This window comes from Neolamprologus multifasciatus, chromosome 16, assembly GCF_963576455.1.
Source record: "Neolamprologus multifasciatus chromosome 16, fNeoMul1.2, whole genome shotgun sequence".
In the NCBI taxonomy this organism is placed as follows: domain Eukaryota; kingdom Metazoa; phylum Chordata; class Actinopteri; order Cichliformes; family Cichlidae; genus Neolamprologus; species Neolamprologus multifasciatus.
In genome coordinates this window covers 414,557-420,983 of record NC_140454.1, presented here as the reverse complement: position 1 = coordinate 420,983, position 6,427 = coordinate 414,557, and positions in this window count along the sequence as shown.

Sequence of the window (6,427 nt, the reverse complement as noted above, 5' to 3'; positions counted from 1 at the left end):
CCGCTAACTTTCTGCTTCTTAATTCAGATAAAACTGAGGTCATTGTACTCGGCGCTGAAAAGCTTAGAAATATGGTATCTAACCAGATTCTTCTTCAGCTAATCCAAAATGCTGCAGCAAGAGTACTGACAGGGACTAGAAAGAGAGAGCAGATTTTTCCTGTTTTGGCTTCCCTTCATTGGCTTCCTGTTAAATCCAGAACTCAAAATCCTGCTCATCACATACAAGGTCTTAAATAATCAGGCCCCATCTTATCTTAATGACCTTGTAGTACCATATCACCCTATTAGAGCACTTCGCTCTCGCTCTGCAGGCCTACTTGTTGTTCCTAGAGTATTTAAAAGTAGAATGGGAGGCAGAGCCTTCAGTTTTCAGGCCCCTCTTCTGTGGAACCAGCTTCCAGTTTGGATTCAGGAGACAGACTCTATCTCTACTTTCAAGATTAGGCTTCAAACTTTCCTTTTTGCTAAAGCATATAGTTAGGGCTGGACCAGGTGACCCCAAATCCTCCCTTAGTTATGCTGCAATAGGTGTAGGCTGCCGGGGGATTCCCATGATGCATTGAGTTTTTTCTTTCCAGTCACCTTTCTCACTCACTATGTGTTAACAGACCTCTCTGCATTGAATCATATCTGTTATTAACCTCTGTCTCTCTTCCACAGCATGTCTTTATCCTGTCTTCCTTCTCTCTCCCCAACCAATCACAGTAGATGGCCCCGCCCCTCCCTGAGCCTGGTTCTGCTGGAGGTTTCTTCCTGTTAAAAGGGAGTTTTTCCTTCCCACTGTCGCCAAAGTGCTTGCTCATAGGGGGTCATATGATTGTTGGGTTTTTCTCTGTATGTATTATTGTAGGGTCTGCCTTACAATACAAAGAGTCTTGAGGTGACTGTTGTTGTGATTTAGCGCTGTATAAATAAAATTGAATTGAATTGAATTTACCCAGGGAAAAGGGTAACATCCCCTGGGTCTGGGGCCTGATTGCCCCCCTGGGGGCGGTGATACCTGGACCTGGGAGTATAGAGTATGTTTGGGGAGTGCATGTCGTGTAAACCCTTTGAGTGTTTACAATATAACACACTTTAAGGCAGCTGTTGTTGTGATTTGGCAATATGTAAATAATGTTTTATTGAATTCCACAGTTCACAAAGAGGTGTATGTGCTTTATTTACTCTCCAGCTGCTTCCTGCTTATTCAGAGAGGCCTGTTTGCAGGAATCAATGTTCAGGTGATCAACAGCCTTCTTCCTCCCAAACTTGTCTCTATGCTTCGAATACACTCTGTAACCCAAGGGCATAGATTTGGCATGGACGGAAGGGACGTGTCCCCACCAATATCCAGCAATTATTAAATTGTCCCCACCAATAATTTGATCTCTTCGAGTAACGACTTAATTCGACTTAACATCTTAACAGATACTCTGACACATAACTATCGTAAAACGCTTCGACCGGAAGTAGACACCTTTCGCGCATGTGGGGTACCGATCGGGTTTCCGGTACGGATCAGGTAGTGACACACGCAAATTCAGCTTTTGTTCACTTCCAGTTAAAGTGGCTTTGTTTAAAGCGTATTGCACACCGCTATATACTGCCCCCTTGTGGTTATCCTACAGACAATGTAGCATGCTGAAGCTGCATGTTGCATATAATGATGCGATGAGAATCCTTTGCAGGATACCTAGAAGTGGTAGTGCCAGCCAGATGTTTGTAGCTGTGGGTGTTTGGACTTTTAAAGCACTTTTAAGAAAGTTAATGTTCAATTTTAGAGAACGACTGGATGGTTCGAGTAACAGTATAATTTTAGCACTTACAGATCCGACAGTGAGTGGTTCCCGTTACTCATCCAGTCTGAGAAAGCACTGGTTAAAGTGTTTGTGTATTTATTGATTTATTTTAAGTAATTGTGTTTTATTATGTATTTATTATGTATTTATATTTTTACAAATGCTTTATATACTTATGTGTATATATATATTTAATGGTTTATACCTTGTGTTCAATTCAATAAATATTGAATTGAATTGAATTGAAATAAACACTGTAAGATTCAAGTTTTTTGTATATATACGTACATGTATATCCCCCCCAGCCCCTTTGAATGTCGCCCTAATTCTGAGGTCTCAAGGTTGGCAAGTAGGTGCTAGGCTTGGTCCCAGCCCCCTATCTGATAGAGGGCAGTAGTGTCTAAAATGTTGCATAATGTTGCTGAGAGATCTTTTACTTTGTGGTAATCTTAGATGAGTAGTTTTATGGACAACACCCACCAGATCATTCAGTGTTCCCTTAGTGCTAATGTTTTGGAGATGTTGGTGTACTATAACTGAAGTAATGTTGTTAAGTCCTTAAAGTTATATTCTTTTATTGTCATGACTGTATTTGAAGCTATTTTTACTTTTGTATGATACCTGATTTATATGGAATATGGCTGAAGTAAACTAAAGCCTGAAATACTTTAGTCATTTGTTTAATAGTAATTTAACATTATATAATTCACATATAAAACTATGAATTGTAATTTTAAACGGTTTAAAAGCATGTATAATAGCATATGTAGGCAAGTATATTTCTCTTTTTTTTTTATCACAAAGCAAAAACAAAAAGGAAAAAATAAGAAACGGGGCAGGGGTCGATGGCTGAATCATCCGTCCCCACCAATGCCACAACCAAATCTACACTCTTGCTTTCAACAGAAAATCTTATTTGCAGCAGTAAGTGACTTCATTCAGTGTTACAAGATACAGCAATAGAAATTTAAGGAAAGTTCCTTCATGGTTCAGAGGTTGCACAGCAGAGTTTAAAGATAATGTGTGAAATGGACTCTTAAGATTGGTCAGAATTGGCCAATGAAAACATGATAAATGTTAACTTTTTACAAAGAAGGAAAACACATTTCATTTAAATGAATATTTTTAAAATTAATTAATAAAAGCACATGTTATACCAGCTTCTAACTTTACTTGACAGTGTGGAGAACAAACCTGATAACTCCCAGAAAACTTAGGGCCCTAAACAGCTGGAAGCCTGTGTGGTTATTACAGTAACCCCAGCAGTCTACTCTCTGTATGATTTAATTTAAACACTGAGTTACTGTGAGCAACACAAATGTTAACAGAGGGAGAATTTTGTTGAAGCGCAGTTCATTACGATCATAACCTGCTGTCTTTAACAGTCTCAGTATTGCTCTTTCTTTCTTTGTGTGGGAGTTTCTCCAAAACATGTACTCATTGCCATTATTGACAGTCTGGTATTATAAGTAGTTCTGCTTGGAATTGTGCAGGGCTTGTCTGCGTCAGTGTTTCACAGAACAGCATTATCAATATGTGGCGTTAATCAAATTGGCCAGCAGATGTCACTGTGGACATGTGGTTTTCCATTATTTTGAAGCCTTGACCCACTCTAATGCTTCGAACGTTCTGTTTTTGTTTTTTGTTTATTTGTTTTTAGGAACTTTATTGAACAAACAATGAGTATACAATATATCTATCTATCTATCTATCTGTCTATATCTATATATCTATATCTATATTAGGGGTGCAACGATACTCGTATCGATATTGAACCGTTCGATGCAGTGCTTTCGGTTCGGTACGCATATGTATCGAACAATACAACATTTTTATTTATTTTATCAACTTTCCTTCTGACGATGCTGTCTGTGTTGAGCGCTCAGTGGATCTGTGCTCGACAGTGCAGCCTAGGCGGAGTAGTCGAACGCAGATCCACTGAGCGCAGGGCAAGCTAGCGAGACAGAAGCTAAGCTCGTTGCAACATGGCAGATTGAACCTCCCCCACCCTCATTCAGATCTGGCGTTTGGAACTATTTTGGTTTTCATGTGACGTATGACCCTGAAGGTAAGCGCGTCATGGACTAAAGTAAAACAGTATGTTGGATGTGCCACGCAATGCTCAATTACATTGGTGGGAACTAGTGTGTTAGCGCAGTTAGCTCGTTAATGTGTTGGCCATCCAGCCCCACGCACGGGGCCCGAAAGTCTTTTTCAAGTTCTCTCGGAACTCTTCCCACACTCGGGTTTTTGCTTTAGCCACTGCCTGAGCTGCGTTCCACTTGGCCTGTCAGTACCTATTGGCTGCCTCCAAAGTCACACAGGCTAACTAAGCCTGATAGGACTCCTCCTTCAGCCTGATGGCTTCTTTTATCTCTGGCGTCCACCATTTCATTCGGGTTTACCACCATAACAGACACCAACCACCTTGTGGCCGCAGTTCAGAGAAGCTTCTTGAGCAGCAGAGATGCTGAACATGGTCCCTTTGGACTCAGTGTCCCCAGTCTCCCTCAGAATGCTATCGAACCTCTGACAGAGGAGGACCGCGGACCAGGGCCTCTGCCAGGTGTCCCCAGGGCACCCTCACTATACATTTAGGTGCGCCAGGTCTGTGTCAACCATCCTCTCCTGCCACCTGATACAACTCACCACCAGAGCACCCCGCTCAGGGACTCCAAGAAGGCCAGTACTCGAACGCTCAGATGACAGTCAGGACCTGTTCCCTGATCTGAAACCGCAGGGAACAAACCCTCTCATCCACAAGTAGCCGCGTTAACAGGGTTGGGCCCTGATAACCCTACCCCGATCAGCATGAACTGTTCAGTTGATCGTCTTCTCGTAGGGGTTTTTTGAATCAGTCTTTGTCTGATCCCTCACCCAGGACCATGTGCCATGGGAGACCCTCCTAGGGGGCAAAAGCCCCCGGACAACATAGCCCCTTGGATCCCTGGGACGTACAAACACCTCCACCATTATAAGGCAGCGATTCACGCAGGGAGTATGACCAGCATTTGTTAAGTGAACCAGTTGGCTGATTGAAAGGCACATTCCCTAACTGACTATATTTCTCAGTCTGTCTCTTGCTCCTTCCTCTGGCTACAAATCACCATAAAATGCCATCAGCAGGTTTAGTAGCAGGTTTATCAAGAGTGTTTTAATGAACATTTTCAGTTAATAATTTTAAGTAATTAAAATATTCAATTCACTGGATTTTTATTTATACAGCACTGAATCGTGGGTCACTTTTGCAGGAAAATTATGTAAAACACTTTATCCTACAACCACGTTATAGAGGTCCATCTCTTTCACTAGCTTTCCAGTAGTGAAAGTCTAGTCAGTTTCTTCATTACTCATGCAAATGATTTACTAGGAAGTGGAAAATCACAAGCTTCATCATAAAAGCGCTCATGAAACTTCTCTTTGCGGTGTTCTTTGTTAAAGTAAAGGAGAGCACCAATGATGGGTATGTGCATCCACACACTCTGATTTCAGTTGTGACTTGTTACCAAAGTAATCACTTATATTATGGTGGCAAATTCATACATTAGTCAGTTATAACCACAGGATCGAAGATTAGACTGCATGAGTAGTTCACCAAGTATACTGTACCTTCAGCTTCATGTTAAAATGGCTGGAGACTTTTAGGTTGGAATATTTTCTAATTTCTTAATCAGTTTGTTAGTTTGTAATGGTTCACTTAGCAAATCTTAAATATAACATGACAGCTTTTTCTTTTCAGTTTGTTTTTAACTAGGTGTCTTGCATGTTATGCTCTAAAGATGAGTGGAGTATCTAAAGCAGAGAGTAATGAAATAACTAGACTATGCAAACTGAAAATATTGTAACTCTTCATTCGGAGGAGAAAATTGTTCTTTCTGGTATTTTATTATCTGGTTAAGAAACTCTTAAACTTCTTGGAAGTTCACTTCCTCAGTCTAAACACTTTTTGACCTTAGGAGCTCTCTTAAGGGCTGAGATGCTTTGAATAACTTCTACCCCAGGATTTATTGCTAAAGCTTGAGGGGAAATTGTTTTTCTAATTCTAAGAATTTTGTAGTAGATTTCCATCACTAAGCGCAGTTCTTCATACTAGGAAACTGGGTGATTACAGCCGTTGCTCGTGGAATTCACAGAGGTGATTCCTGGTAATGTGTTCATTTCTCATTTCTTTTTATTGTGATGACATTTTATTATTAACAATTCTAGGTGTCACCTGTGTCAGATGCTGCCGATAGCCCTGTCAAAAACAAAATAGGGTAGAAAAACCTTCACCTTTGTTCTGCTGCATTTTTCATATGGTATGCATATTATATAAATCCTTGTCTGGCACAGCTTTTTATAGTCAAACTACAGATTCACCTGCAAAGGTAATTTACTCCCATACTGTAAGACTGCTTGGACTGCACTCTGAGACCTAAATAAGATTAATTTTTTTCCTGCTTTAATTAAATAAAAAAGTTATGCAATAAAAATGTACTTTATATAATTATATTCTGTTATAACAGTAGAAAATGTCATGCATAATGTATAATTAGAAAGCTGACACAAGAGCAGTTTGCTTTAATTATCTAAACACCTTATTTCTGTAAACAAAGGCCTCAGTTCAAGAAATAGAATTGAATTGAAATTGGAGTACAGGGTACA